At 43.7% G+C, this 15679-nt stretch overlaps 1 protein-coding gene across 1 annotated transcript in view; it reads left to right on the forward strand.

Moving 5' to 3' along the window:
• Window positions 1-15679, forward strand: part of LOC126336284 (filamin-A) — a 1048954-nt gene that overhangs the window by 732880 nt on the left and 300395 nt on the right.

Consider the following 15679-nt stretch of genomic DNA (forward strand, 5'->3'; position numbering starts at 1 on the left):
AAATAATTGAAATAAGGAAGAACGAGCTGATCATTTTAAACTAGATCTTAGCTGAATATACTAATGTAACCAAATTTGGCTTCAGTAATCATTTTAAAAATATCTTTCACTGCATTAGGCCGCCTGGTACAGCAACCATATGTAGAATATTTGAATTAAAACAGTCTCGGTTGTAACTTCTTCTTTTATTAACAACGTGTGTAGCCGTTCCGGGGCATCTCCAGATTTCCTGTAGGGATGATGAAATTAGTTGTTACTGACCATAAAATTTTCTTTTCACAACGTATTAAAAATTATAAAACGGCTCTGTGCTAGACTGAAGCACGTGTCGAATAAGATGAACCAGCAGTAACAATGTCTGCAAACCGCAGTTACAAGATGGTCAAGATGGTATATAAGTTTTTTTTTCTTTTTTACTAGCTCTCTGCGGATTCAACCGATTCGACGTATACTCCAGTCTAGCAGAGATTCGTCATATTATTTTTCATATGTTGTAAAAGGAAAATCTTAGGGCCAGTACCAGTCCCTTACTCACATTGAGAATTGTGCATGCTGGAACCGTACTCTGACTGTTCCTTATTTTGTCACACCTATAGATATCTAAAGATACACCGAGAAGGTGAAAAGTATAAGATGCCATTACAATTGTTCTGATTGAAGTCACTTATTTTATTTAAGGGCAAGAAAATGGAGAAATAAAGGTGGCGAACTACATTCTGGTGCACACGAATTTTTCTTCGAATTTGGAAATTACGCTATGCTGATGCCAGGCATGTAGTAACATCAAAACTAGGTCATCTGCATAATCGTGTGTCATTTCCTTTCTGTTTTAATTGAAATATTTTTAGAACGAGGAATAAAAGTGATCTTTTTCAGCAGCCACTTTCTTGCGATTAGATAAACAAATGAGGCCTCGTTTGCATTTTCAAGTGAGAGTGGTTCGGCGCAGTGTGGCGGTGCTGTGCAGGCCCGGCAGCACGTCCTGGAGCCGCACTCCCACCTCACCTCATCTCACACCGGCGGCAGCGGCAGCCACAACCGTCGCATCGGCGAGCGCGTTTCGTACTCACTGCAAATCGGGCAAACAGAAAAACTTATAGAATTGCTGAGCAAGTACAAGTTCTTGTACTATACAGGTCACGCAGTTATACACACATCACACAAAGTTTTGTATCACCCCGGTTCCCAGAACTTTGACTGTGGATATTGTACCACAGATACAATCCCTTTGACTGTTCAGAGATGTTACTAAAGCCGCCCGAAGATGTAAACACCCGTGTAGGAGCAGCGCATATTAGACAGAGATGGTCCGACAGCCGATCAGTTCCAGTCATTCCACCAAGAAGGAGGTACACGGCTCGTGTTGTTTGTAGTTCAACCGTGCCTAGACGGTCAATGCCGCGGTTCGATCGCGTGCGCATTGTTAATTTGTGCCAGGAAGGGCTTTCGACAAGAGAAGTGTCCAGGCGTCTCGAAGTGAACCAAAGCGATGTTGTTCTGACACGGAGGACATACAGAGAGACGGGAACTGTCGATGACGTCTCGTTCAGGCCACCCGAGGGCTACTACTGCAGTGGATTGCCCCCTACCTACGGATTATGGATCAGAGGAACCCTGACAGGAACGCCACCGTGTTGAATAATGCTTTTCGTGCAGCCACAGGACGTCGTGTTACGACTCGAACTGTGCGCAATAGGCTGCACGGTGTGCAACTTCACTCCCGGCTTCCGCGACGAACTCCATCTTTGCAACCACGACACCGTGCAGCGCGGTACAGATGGGCCCAACAACATGCCGAATGGACCGCTTAGGACTGCATCACTTTCTCTTCACCGATGAGTGTCGCATGCGCCTTCAACCAGACAATCGTCGGAGACGCGTTTGGAGGCAACCCGGTCAGGCTGAACGCGTTAGACACACTGTCCAGCGAGAGCAGCAAATTGGAAGTTCCCCGCTGTTTTGGGGTGGCATTGTGTGGAGCCGGCGTACGCCGCTGGTGGTCACAGTAGGCGCCGTAACGGCTGTACGATACGTGAGTGCCATCCTCCGACCGATAGTGCAACCGTATCGGCGGCACATTGGCGAGGCATTCGTCTTCGTGGACGACAATTCGCGCCCCAGTCGTGCACGTCTTGTGAATGGCTTCCTTCAGGACAACGAGATCGCTCGACTATAGACGCCAGCATGTTCTCCATACATGAACCCTATCGAAAATGCCTGAGATAGATGGAAAAGGGCTGTCTATCGACGACGTGAGCCACCAACCACTCTGAGGCATCTACGCCGAATCGGCGTTGAGAACAATCTGGACCGACAGTGCCTCGATGAACTTGTGGATAGTACACCACGACGAATACAGGCATGCATCAATGCAAGAGGACGTGATACTGGGTATTAGAGGTACCAGTGTGTACAGCAATGTGGACCACCACCTCTGTAGGTCACGCTGTATGATGGTACAAAATGCAATGTCAGGTTTTCATGAGCAGTAAAAAGGGTGCAAAAGATTTTTATGTTGATCTCTATTCAAATTTTTTTGTACAGGTTCCGGAACTGTCGGATCCGAGGTGAAATTTTTCTCTTGCCTCGTCTTAAAGGTTTTTCAATTATTGCGTTACGCAACTCTTGGAGTAGAGTGTATTCTTCTTCTTCATCATTTCCTTCCAGAAGTAAGTGCAATAATAATTCGCGTTCACCAAACTGAAACAGGTGCTCGTACTCCCACGAAGCGGCCGCTACTGGGCTGCAGGTTACGCGCAGTACTCGCCCGTGTCGCCCCCCGGCGTCAGCGCGCACAAATAAAATACTCAAACTTCTGTTCTCTCCATATTGTACTCAGATATGGCTTTCGTCCCAACTTTAAAAACAATTTAGATATATATCAGCTATATTTAGTTCGCAGTAACATCTCGCCTAAAATGAACGAAACGTAAAGTAGCCAGCGACCACATCGCCGATGCAACCAGGTATCAAATTAATTGACCCCTCCCATCTGTAAAATTCCCTCAACCCTCCACCCTTTCTGGAAATTTCTGGGAAATTGACGCAGTCTCTGACAGAGAGGCAGGATCGCATGACAGAAAATTCAATTACACAGCAAAGGATATACGGTTTATTTAGAAAATTCAATTTGCAGGCGTTGAATCTCTTTTATTAGTGTGAAAAAACTGCCGTTTCGGAAGATTCAGATCTTGTAGAATACGTCGAAAGGAAGTAATGAAATGGATGACTCTTTTTCCTGACCGCCCGCACGCCGACCACCACCCGCTTCTACCCGAGGGACCGCGCGATGCCCGCCCCGGCCTGCCGCCCCGGCCTACTTCATACAGTGTGCCACTGCTTCTAAGAAATCCGACCAACTCGTCCAAACCAGCTCACCACAGTGCCTCACAATACTTCACTAATTTTTTTGGGACCGACCGGCAGCCAGCTCACCCCCACAACTGCAGTCCTCTTTGTTCACGGCACTGTTCTTTGCCACATCAAGTGGCTACTTCTGGTTGCAACACCTGCACAGTCTGTCCCGAAACACACTTCTCCCACACCAGGTCAGTGGAAGCAGCTGCTCTATATGCTGTACAGTCACTGACGTAGTTCACAATATCATCGGCAGAGGACACTGTGAGAAACAACCCTCCATGTCTCCTCCTCCAATTCCCCCCTCTCTTCCCGGTCACCCCTCCGGTTACTGCCAGTTGGACAAAGCATCAGGTGTCAGCAACTCTTTGACACAGGTGACGACAACTCTTTGAAATTGATACCTGGGAACGTCCTCTAAAAATATATGCTCTCTCTCTCTCTCTCTCTCTCTCTCTCTCTCTCTACACTAATCCCACCTTTCTTCTGAACTAAGTAGTGAATACCTGGTAAGTCACCAACTGTGGATGTTTTGGAAATATTCCGTCACTCTGCTGGTGGTGGTTAGTGTTTAACGTCCCGTCGACAACGAGGTCATTAGAGACGGAGCGCAAGCTCGGGTTAGGGAAGGATTGGGAAGGAAATCGGCCGTGCCCTTTCAAAGGAATCATCCCGGCATTTGCCTGAAACGATTTAGGGAAATCACGGAAAACCTAAATCAGGATGGCCGGAGACGGGATTGAACCGTCGTCCTCCCGAATGCCGAGTCCAGTGTGCTAACCACTGCGCCACCTCGCTCGGTCCGTCACTCTATCAGATTGATTGAGTAGTCAATTAATTAAATCGATACGCTTTGTGTGTGAGCAGTTTTTTTTGCATCCTATTAGTGGATACTAGGACTGTTATAAGTGGTGGGATTCGATCCTGCAATTACCAGGTTTCCAAACCGTGCACTGCCCCCTTCCGGATTTTTTTTCCGCTTGCTTCCCATTGGTGGTTACTGGTACAGTTAGGTCGTTTGGTAACAAATCGATTACATAGAAGATTACATAGAAGGTAGCTGAAAATTTCATGTTTCAGCTCAATTGCATGTTATGTCCTTAAACGATTTGCAGGAGGGGCTGGACAGATGAATGCTTGCGGTATCACTATCAGCAACAATAAATTGGTCAATTGGAAATTTGAAGCTGTGATTGCATTTTTAAATCACTATAGATTTCCTAAGTTGGTTCTGTTCACTACATTTGAGGGAGGAGGAAGGACCACTGCATGATCATACAGAGACATCAACAAATACCATTGCAAGACAAGAGTCCACCACAACCGTAAAACGAAAAAACTACTTCCATAAAACATTTTCTCTGCGTGATACGAGGACAGTATAGCTTTCCAGAGACATATAGTGTCCACTGTTCACATCCGATCACAGTTCAGAAATTATACGATGCCTACATCAGGGCTATATAAAATGATCGTTAGTAGTGGGGGATACCTCCTACAAGGAAAAAGATAAACGCATAGCAGCAGTGTCTGACATGTGAAAATTACAAGTCGTTCCGTCACTAACTCTGTAAACAGCAAATCTGCCGGGCAAATGTGTACACGGGGATTGCAGCGCCTCACAAGCACCTATCGCTAACTTAGTTATCACGCTGAAGTCTCGATTTTACACTGAAAATGCGACAGAGGCGATGGAGTACATCACATAAATCAAAGTTCGCTTAGAGGAATGTGTCAAGTTTCATCACACATGAGATGGAAGTCCTCTGATTACCGACAGGTTTACTGTTGACGATAACACGTAGGCAGTGCTTTAAACCACTTTCAGAACACGTGGCTGTATACGAGTAAACGCAGGCTATGTCACGCGATTAATGCATCCGGACAGAACAGTGGAAAAATTGACCTGCAGCAACTTCTCCTTCTGTAGAATGCATCAGTCAACCATTAAGTCGTACCTCGTTGGAGCTCCACCTCAATCGATCACCCCGTCCACTCTCTCTTATCCTTTAATGCAGATGCAAGTAAGTTTAGTGGTAAATGTCTTCCTGAAAAGCATCAAATACAGTAGTCAACTTGCTTCTATCACTATTACCTCAATAGATATTCAGTATAATGATGCCTCGACGGAAAAAAATTCACTGCTTCCCTGTCTCCCTTCGCTTCGATGTCGACGTTTTCCCGGATTCCTCTTGTTGCCCCATACTTATTCCCGTGTACAAATTGTTTGGCGTGAACCAGAAGATATGCAAGCTCTTCCTTAATTTCCCTACATTTCAGTGTATATTCGGTCAATTTATACCTATTCCCTTATCATTTTTCGAAAGTCTGTCGATTTTATGTAAGATCTATCCATGCGATCATGACATAACATCTCGTTCTGTATTCTAAAATTGCTTGTAAATGTAGAACAGCTATGAACGCCTAGCCCAAATGCACTGATTGGGAGCCATTATATAGCACTGTACTCGACTGGATCCAGTCACCCCCATATTCAGAGAGCGTTTGCTGTGTTTTCTGTATATCTGTGTATATGTATGCCTGACGGACAGCTCCCACACCCAGTCCCTTCCGCTGGCGGACCAATCTTCGAACATAGAATATGTGTCGGGACGTGTTGTGTGCCGGTCTTGGTGGCCGAGCGGTTCTAGGCGCTACAGTCCGGAACCGCGCGACCGCAGCAACGGTCGCAGGTTCGAATCCTGCCTCGGGCATGGATTTGTGTGATGTCCGTAGGTTAGTTAGGTTTAAGTAGTTCTAAGTTCTAGGGGACTGATCTCAGAAGTTAAGTCCCATAGTGCTCAGAGCCATTTGAACCAGCTATTTTATATTTTTGCTCCATAGCTCCCCTCTGCCGACATGTCTGAACATGGTGTGGTTGGTCCACCCGAAAAGATATGATGTGAGGTGGATCCGCCACCGAACATAGATCTGGATATATAGTCTGCGGCAGATCCATACTCGAATGCAAACTCAAACGTGGTATATTGTGGATCTGCATCCCATCACCGATTCGTACATTGTGCGTGGCGAATCCACTTTCAAACCCTATCCCATGTACAGCATATTGTGGATCCACATCTCAACATCACTCTGGATATAATGCATGGCACATCCACATTCGAACGCTAACTCAGGTCCTGGGAGCGAGAATGCTCTGTGACTCCCATACGCAGAGAGATAGATCGTAAGTTAAGCACTATGCTCGAGGTGTTAGAAGTATGTGGAGTGCTGTCTGGTAGACTTTGATGATTTATGTGTTCGAGAATTAACACTGAATGGATGTACTGCACAGTCATCTATCCACGTTCGCAGTTATACTCGCAAAGTGGAGAACAGATGATTTACCTATGATAGTGAAATTGAGAAAACATGCTGCACATCATTGGCCGCTGTTGAAGTTACTGTAAAATTGCTAAAATTGTTCGCGCTATCAACTGTGATGCTTATTCTATGGTACATTGGCAGTGTCTTTTCCATCCCATCCATGCATTGGCGCGCTTTTGGTTACCACATAAAGATTGACTGATAATGCTTGTTTGAGTTGGGGAAAGAGTTTTGTCGATGGGTGATACCTTCTGTATCAGTTGCAAGATGTGTAGCCTGCTGTTGTGGCTAAGCGGTTCTAGGCGCTTTAGTCTTGAACTGCGCTGCTGCTGCGGTCATAGTTTTGAATCATGTGTGTGATATCCTTAGGTCAGTTAGGTTTAAGTAGTTATAAGTCTAGGGGACTGATGACCTCAGATGTTAAGTCCCATAGTGCTCAAAGCCATTTGAACCAAGAAGTATAGGGACTGACTAAAACCAGGTTGTAATTTTACTGTAGCAGACAGGTTTGAGGAAGGTGACTCGTTGTGAGATATGAGAGTGCCAGAAATATGATTGAGTAGTGGTTGTAATCATTAAAGGAATTGTCAATTGGATCCAACGCAGGTATGTGCTTGAATGGAAAGACCTGATTCCAAATCGTGGACGTCATTTCTAGCGGATAGCGTAACACTAGAGATCTGAGAAGATATTGTACATTTCCTTGCGACCTCAATCAACACATCAATCTACTACTACTGTTTGTGTTCCTTCTCAATCAGCCAATGCCTGTAACTCGGTGGATATATCGCGAAACCTCTGATATGGTGTCGAGACAGAATGCACTACAAATACTACAGAATTATCTATCTGGGGCGGTGTAAGTGAGTCGCAAATACCGCTTACATATCTCGTTCCTTAGCCAAATCACTTTCAAATATGGTCGTTTTATCATGATGTTGCATCGTGGGCTACATGTTCGTCAGATAATACACATTCCTACGATCACCATCACAGTATTTGTCCGGAAAAAAATCACCTCATTTAGAGGTAATGCCATACCTCTATTTGTAAAGCGGGTATAGCTTTTATATGGATACTTGTGTGCAGTTGTAGAACCAAGTCTGCTCGTGACAGTAACGTGCAGTAGTTGTTGCGGTCGTTTTTTTTTTAACATCTGGTCAATTACGTCCCTCTTTCTAAGACACAGTGGTAGCACTCGCAAGAAAAACCTAAGAGATATGCCCACTCGTTGTTGGTTTTTGGTCAGTATTATTTTGCATCGTGTGGCATCATTTATTGGTCATGTATTATACTTAGTAGTAGGGGGGGGGGGCGGGGGTGCGTGAAATGTTCGCATTTGAGCATCTGCCTTATAATGTATGTGTTTGTGCTCTGACATGTGTAAAGGAGATGACTGTGTCCGGTCGTAAGGAAGGTACAGATATTTCCTTTTCCAGAGCCACAGTCTTCAGAAGGGTGTATTTCCGATACTTCGCTCATTGTCGAATGCCATTCAATTGAGAGCGCGATTGTAACATTTGATTGTAAGTATAATGATAAAACACATATGTGACTGGTTTTCTAGAATGTTTCCGTATATGCATGGCCTGTGGTTGGAATGATTCATGTTTCCTGTTAACGGCAGCAGCCGTCCGAATGTAGAGGCCTGTTGGGGTGTAGGAATGTATCTGAGTTAACTTTGCCATGCTCTAGACGACCGAATAGCGAACTAATACTTAGTATGTGTTGGGTGGCTTTCGAGATTAAGTGGAAATTTGAGAAGATTGTGTATGGAGATGCATTTGCACTGGACCATTATTCCTTCCCATGTAAATTGTTTGGTTGACTGCTTCTGCACATTTCGCGCTTTTATCTAGTTCAGAGAAGATCGATTGTGGTGTGTGCATCTAGCATGTGGAAGGCATGCTTGCCTGTTCTCTAGACATGGGAAAGACCTTAGTTGGATTGCAAATTATAGGGGTGATCTGGACTCTGTTACATCATCGACATCTGTATTCGACAATGGAAATATCAGTTTCCTCTATCTGTTTCTAGCTACGTAGTGGTTTACAGCAAGCTGCACCTCGCTAAAGTTTGGGTTTTGTGGAGAAATAATTTCCAGTCAATATCTTGGGAATTATGTTGCGCTCGTGATCGGTCGGATACTGCCAAGTGCTTGACATCAAGAAGCACCGCAAAAATAGTATAATATTATGGTGCACCATGCGAAAATACGTGCGTTCTTGTAATCACCAAGTCAGGAGATGTGCATAAAAAAGCGAGCAAGCAAGGAAGCAGGTTTGGAGCAGAAATAGTAACGCGTTTGTGCCGAGGGGAAACGATCCTGAATTTGTAGAACAGTTCTGAGAGCGACTTCGAACTGCTGAGGGTGCTCTGAGGTAAACAGGATCATTTTGTATGGCTGAGGATATGAATTGTATGTTTACTACATTGACATGGTACGCAGTGATATATTGCTAGGTTGGAGATTCGTTTAACGCTCTAATATTCAATCTCCTGTCCTCAGTGGGAGAGCAGTGTAATTGAGTAAGTCTCTTTCCATATTTGACGTTACGTATGACACTTTGCAAGGTTTAGTTGTCGGTGCAATACGGTAATCAGTGTAAAATAGTTTATTGCCACTTAATGTCACGTCTGGCTTCCCTAGGACTGAAGAGCATCGTGGCATATAGCCAGTGTGAGTGTAGGCATACCATAATTTTTCGGGCGCTGTACAGATATAAAAGATAACTGCACTATTTGTATAAAATGTGTATATATTGTACTGTAAATTTCCTGTGGCTTGTGTTGTGTAAAATGTGTATATATTGCATTGTAAAGTTAATATGGTTTATGTTGTGGCATGACTAGAGAGCATGACTATGTGTCCTACCGTGAAGGATGTATAGCTTCAGCACATCAATAACTGTGAGGGTATGAGAGAGATGTTTTACATGGGAAATAATATGCACTATAGATACTGAGATTCGTTCCAGAACCACAGTCGTCAAGAAGAGACATTACCTGTACATCAATCGGTGTCAGGCTGTAGCAGCAATTGTAATATTTAACAGTAGTTATACTGGTACATATCTTCCTGGCTCCAATATTCTTGTGAGTCTCGTATGTATTTGATGATCTGTAGACGAATTTGCAGGTTTAACTGTCCGTGCAATTTAGCGATCTGTACAAAATAATTTTACCGCTAAACGTCCCGTATGCAGAAAGAAAGAAAAGGTTGGCAGTGCTTCGATACCAACAGCAACAGTAATTCGGCGGGTAAAATGTATAAGAGGTAATCATAATGCTTGATTCATTCGCAAGACATCCTTTGTGCTGGGATATATGTGTCTCTACAAAGCGGCGAGAATGTTTGCGTATGTTGAGAGCAGGAAGGGTATCATATTAGGAGTTGTTTGTGTGTCTGGAGAGCGCATTATTTAGAAGTAGTTTACAGGTCTGCAGACTGTGTATTGTGACCCCAAGAACATCAGGGCGAGTGTTTTTGCGTCTTTATGATAAATATACCCCATCCCTAAATAAAATATTCCAAAATAAATAGATTACACTCCTTTCTTACTCTATCCAGTAGCCCAGCGCAGGCTGAGTCATTTTCGCGCCATTTGCCCCCTCCAGACCACCATCTCAGATTAGGTCACAGGAGGGATGAGAGCACTCACTGGTGGCAGTACTGTGTACTAGGTCAGTTGGACTCTAGATCTTGTGGTGGAGAGACTGACTGCAAAATAAAAACTGATATCCAGCACAGATAGAGTCGTTTTCCCGCCATTTCCCCCCACCATCTTGGATTACATGACGAAACGGACGGCAGCGCTCTATGGTGGTGGTACTGTGTACTAGGTCCAGACCTCCTGGTGAATACACTGTTTGCCGCCGTCTTTGATAATGGTACTTGTGTGATCAGCTGACGTCATGGCTGCCATTTTGGATTACGTCACGGAACAGACAACAGCTTCCTCTGGTGGTGGTACTGTGTACTAGGTCAGTTGGAGTACGGACCTCATGGCGAACACACTGGATGGTGGTGCTGCCTCTAATTGTTTAAATACAGATTAGTGCATGATTTCGACAGTTGACGATTAGCAAATATGTTTGCAAAGTCTTTTAGATGGATTATTACTTTGGCAATTACGAGTTATTTGACTCTCTGGACGTAAATGTATTGCATTATTTACGAGTGGTTTGCGTGTCTGTAGGTTGTGCAATGCGTTTTTATGACAGTTTATGGTTAGCAAGGGCATGTGTAGAGCATTATACTGGAGTTATGTAGGAGTAGTTTGCAGGTCTCTATGCTGTGTGGCATGCCAGAGCATGTGTCCTGTATCACTGTGATAAATATACTCCATCCCTAAATAAATTGTTCCAAAATGAGTAAAGTACACTCCTTCCTCTCCCAGCAGCCCAGCACTGGTCAAGTCCTTTTCCCACCAAACCCTAGAAAGAGGTGACAGCCAGGTGACTTAGTTTATTGGAAGTAGGGCTTTGTTTTCCGCAATTTTCTTAGGTTGGCAGAGAAACTCCAAGTGACCGTTCTTCACAACCAAAATTCAAACTTGACGCTAGTTCGTAGCAGTAGGTGGTGGTCGGGTGACTTAGATTAGTGGTGGTAGCCCAAGTGACCTATGTTCCTGCCAAAATTCAAACTTCCCTCCAGGGGAGCGTGACACTTGCGTCATCAACTAACGTCACGGCCGCCAACTTAGGTGACGTCATATACTGTTGCCAAGTCTATATGTCGCCATCTTGGATGAAGTCATCACCGCCATCTTGGATAACAGTGCTTTGGGGTAGAACATACGTAGCCCCAATACTGTTGTCATGACTATATGCCAGAAATTACTTAAACACTTGCACATCCCACATGCTCACCCGCCAGGTGTGCATACACAGTGCACCCTTCCCCTCATACACCGCCAACGCTCAGAGATTGGGGATCTCTGCCACCGTGGCTGCAACAGCAGTTGTGGACAGAAGTGTATGCCAGAGTGCACCACCCCAACCGTGGAGGGCATCAGGGGATGATTGGAGTGGTAGCAATTTGGATGTCAGTATGTCCATGGCCAAAACTCACTATATTGAATTTACTCAAATTTCCACGGAGAATACATGCAACACACATGATTGTGAAGACAACCCAATGCATACTAAGTATTACTTTGGTACTATTTATCTGACTAGAGGACGCTGTGAAGGCCACTACCAGGACGTCTTCCCACAGGTGTGGGCAAGAACTGACTAGCCGGCCAGCTGCAGCTTTTCTTTGTACTTGCTGCTCGTGACAGCCTCTAGCCAGAAATATCAGTTATTTCTGACCATTGTCTACCTCCGCCATGTACCCCACATACCAACCGGTGTCGTCCTGGGAAACCAGTCACATATTTATCACTGTAATTATTACAATTAAATGTTACGACTACAGCCCCAATCCGGTGACATTCGACAATGAAGGAAATATCATCTGCTGATATCTGTGGCTCTGGGAAAAATCTCACATTGAAACATCAATATCTATATCCTCCTTATGAGTGGACGTAATTGTCTGCATAAACTCATCAATCCCTTTTACTGCAATTGATTCACTGAAATCAACATTTTTCACATCAAATACATACCTCCCTTATGACTAGGCATACTCACTTTCTTTGCACATGTTGTAACACTGATATAAACTTCACATCCCAACACATACTTTCTAAACCCTCTGATCATGGTGAATCTATCACACACCCGCAACTAAGTTCAGTACTTTGCCAATTAATAAATGATGCTGTTTTCCGACTAAAGTTCGTTTACATACGTACTGCTTCTTTTTTGAAGTTCCTACACACCCGATTGTTATTCTGGCCGCTGATGCACCAATTTCGACGGGGCAGGGTAAAATATTTGTCTGGAACATTCGTCGTACTGTTCATATTAAATGTCCACCTACCTCAATACAGCTTCCGTTCGACGTCCCTTCACTCTGCAATCGTGGGTGCCTGCTAGGCGGCGAAAAAGCAGCGTTGAAGAAAACGTCGCCTAACACCTACCTACCCAGCAGAGTCCACGGAACTCTAGCGGTGGAAACAGTTCCTGAAAGATCGTATTTATCAAGATTTCGGGTGGTAATATGGCGCATTTTTAACTGAAATAAGCGTCCTAAAACTTCAAGACCAGTAACGTTTATTGCTTAATAACACACGTTTACTGCTATCAAGTCCACATTTAGTGAGGTACTTTCTATTATTCTCAGTTCCCAGTTAAATAACAAATTTTACACGCAAAACTGCCAGAAGTCTACACAAGTTCGACCTGTTCATGTTTGCGATCTCACAGTCTCTGATTCACCACTATTTGTGCGTTCTACATTCAGTCTCATTCAGTAGTCTTAATAAAAGACGTGCTCGCCAAATACTCCTTAAATGGATATAGAATACGCCACACCGAGTTTACACTCAGGCCGTAAGTTCACACGCTAGTAGCTTTCCAACAAAACAATCCAGAAACTTCAAACTGCGACAGCTTTAGTCATGACTCGTACTAAATGCGAGGACTCAATATTTCTTCATTTTACACATAATGAGCACCGTGACATTTACCATGACCTTTCGTGTCCAATAGCTGGCAGCCAAATCATTCTCCAGCTGAAACTTGGGTAAGTCAATCTGTCTTCAGAAAGTAATCTGCGTCATTCTAAAATGCAAATATTAATATAATGCTTAATAAAAATACCGAAAATAAAAATAATCTTGAAATTAATTTAGAAACCAATTACACTTCGAACTGATATTCTGGCTGTCTTCTTACAAAAGCAATCACACCTTGGCATACGTCATCAGCAGTGTGGGTACAACACAGCTTTCCCACAATCCGATTGCGTAATGTTTTACAGAAAGTAATATCAAACTGCATGTATGTCCCGCATGCACACTCTCATCCATTCCCATTTATTCTCACAACAACATAATAAACAATTATAAATTTTTCATGAATTTCATACTACAAAATGCGAAATAATCAAAGTTTATGAAAATAAATATCCCTATTAAATGATTCTACACAATGAGAACTTTGGTTATGTTTTCAATTGATAACAAAAGACAAACGCTTATTGTTACTAATTGAATTTTACACACTAAGTGTCGGATTTATGGATTTAAGGTAATTTTCTCAATCTCCGAAACTATAATAGAAAGCTGTAACTTTTATGAGATCTTCTACTGAATAACAAAAAGTAGTATACCAAGATTGAAAACAATTGGTTATTATTTACTATGGTTTATTTAGATTAGTAGGGGGTATGAATATACGGCTGTACTAGGTGACACGGTAGCCCGTGCGCGGTGATTCGTAGCTGAGGCGTCTTCGTGCTGCTTCCTCACAGCCACCGGCTCAACATCTACGCACCTTACTGCAATAAATGTTGTCACGTAATAACTTGCCACGTCACAACACCAAACATAACTGAGCAAAAATTCTCGTTCGATGGACATGCTAAAAATTTTGCAAGTGGTACCAGTGTGTCTTAGGAAGGGAGACGTACGTAATCGCCTTACAAGCGACCATCTATTAGAAACACCATAGCAACGACCATGTTACTGTCACCCTGCATAAAGTGTGGTCTTGGTTCTACAGGCACACACAAGTATCGCTAATGAGCCGCGCGGAGCGGTCTAGGGCGCTGCGGTCATAGACCGTTCGGCTGGTCCCGGCGGAGGTTCGAGTCCTCCCTCTTGCATGAGTGTGTATGTTTGCCCTGAGGATAATTTAGGTTAAGTAGTATGTAAGCTTAGGGACTGATGACCTTAGCAGTTCACTCCCATAATATTTCACACACATTTGAACATCACTAATGATATCGATGTTAAAAACTACACATAATTTATATATCAGGGTATAATATCGCTTCCGAATGATGTAGTCTTCCACACAAATACCGAAATATTGAATATACGTGGTGATCACGGGGTGTGTATTAACAGACGAAAGTGTGGGTGCACGTCGCCAGTGTCTATATTCACCGAATTCGGAAAGTGATCAGCTATGAAACGTGCTATTAAACGAATATTTGCAGTTCCCTATTGCTGCTGCTAGATATTTCCCACGGGAACACACATTATTTCTAATGCATTCTCTCTCATTGTGATGTAGCCATTGCAACAGGGGTTCTGCTATATATCCACGGGGCTATAGGCAAGGCTGGATGATAGTTAGTTGAGAATGATCACATACAGTAGATGTTGTGCTATGTGAGGAACCACTTTAAAAATGCCACACGAGATTGAAGTCGTAAGAAATCTACAAAATCCTATGACAAATACACTGGCTTTTCATATCTATAGCGTTATGCTGTCTGGTAGAAATTCTGTCTGCATTTTGGAATTAGGTTTCCCATGTTGAGGCACACACAGTGGAGATGTCTTTAAATTATTACAGCCACTGGTGAGTCATTTTTGTTGTGCTCTGATACCTCAAAACGAGTCACCTTGTTCGAATCTATCTGCTAAGGACCACGTACAGCGAAACTCCAGCGTGGTTTTATGCATTCCCTCTGCATGTTGTATCTGTTCCTCAGCATATGCCCCGCCCTCCCAGCAGCTTTCTCCAAGTGATCGTTACAATTAAAGTCGAAACCGAGAGGAATTCGGAGAACGCTGTAGCACCTTCTACAAGCCACGGAGAGACGGGATGAGCAGAGTTGATGCAACAGGACCAGGTTTTGACCACTTGGTGGAAATTGGAACATGTTTTCAAAGCTCCGCAAGCTGTGCACAATGAGTAAGGCCAGTGCCAAATGAAGCTTTCTCCTGAAAGCCGACGTAGTAGAAACACAGTACGAGCAGTTACAGTGGTGTTTCTTATTGAGAAAATTACAAAGATTTCGCATCTTATGGGAACTGGAAGAACGATGAGAATTCTACTACTGCATTGCGATGTGTTTCCAAACTGTATACAGCACTGGAGTCTGAAGCAGATATGCAGATCTCAGGATGCTCTCATGTCTGTCAGCCAA

Source organism: Schistocerca gregaria, chromosome 2, assembly GCF_023897955.1.
Source record: "Schistocerca gregaria isolate iqSchGreg1 chromosome 2, iqSchGreg1.2, whole genome shotgun sequence".
Lineage (NCBI taxonomy): Eukaryota > Metazoa > Arthropoda > Insecta > Orthoptera > Acrididae > Schistocerca > Schistocerca gregaria.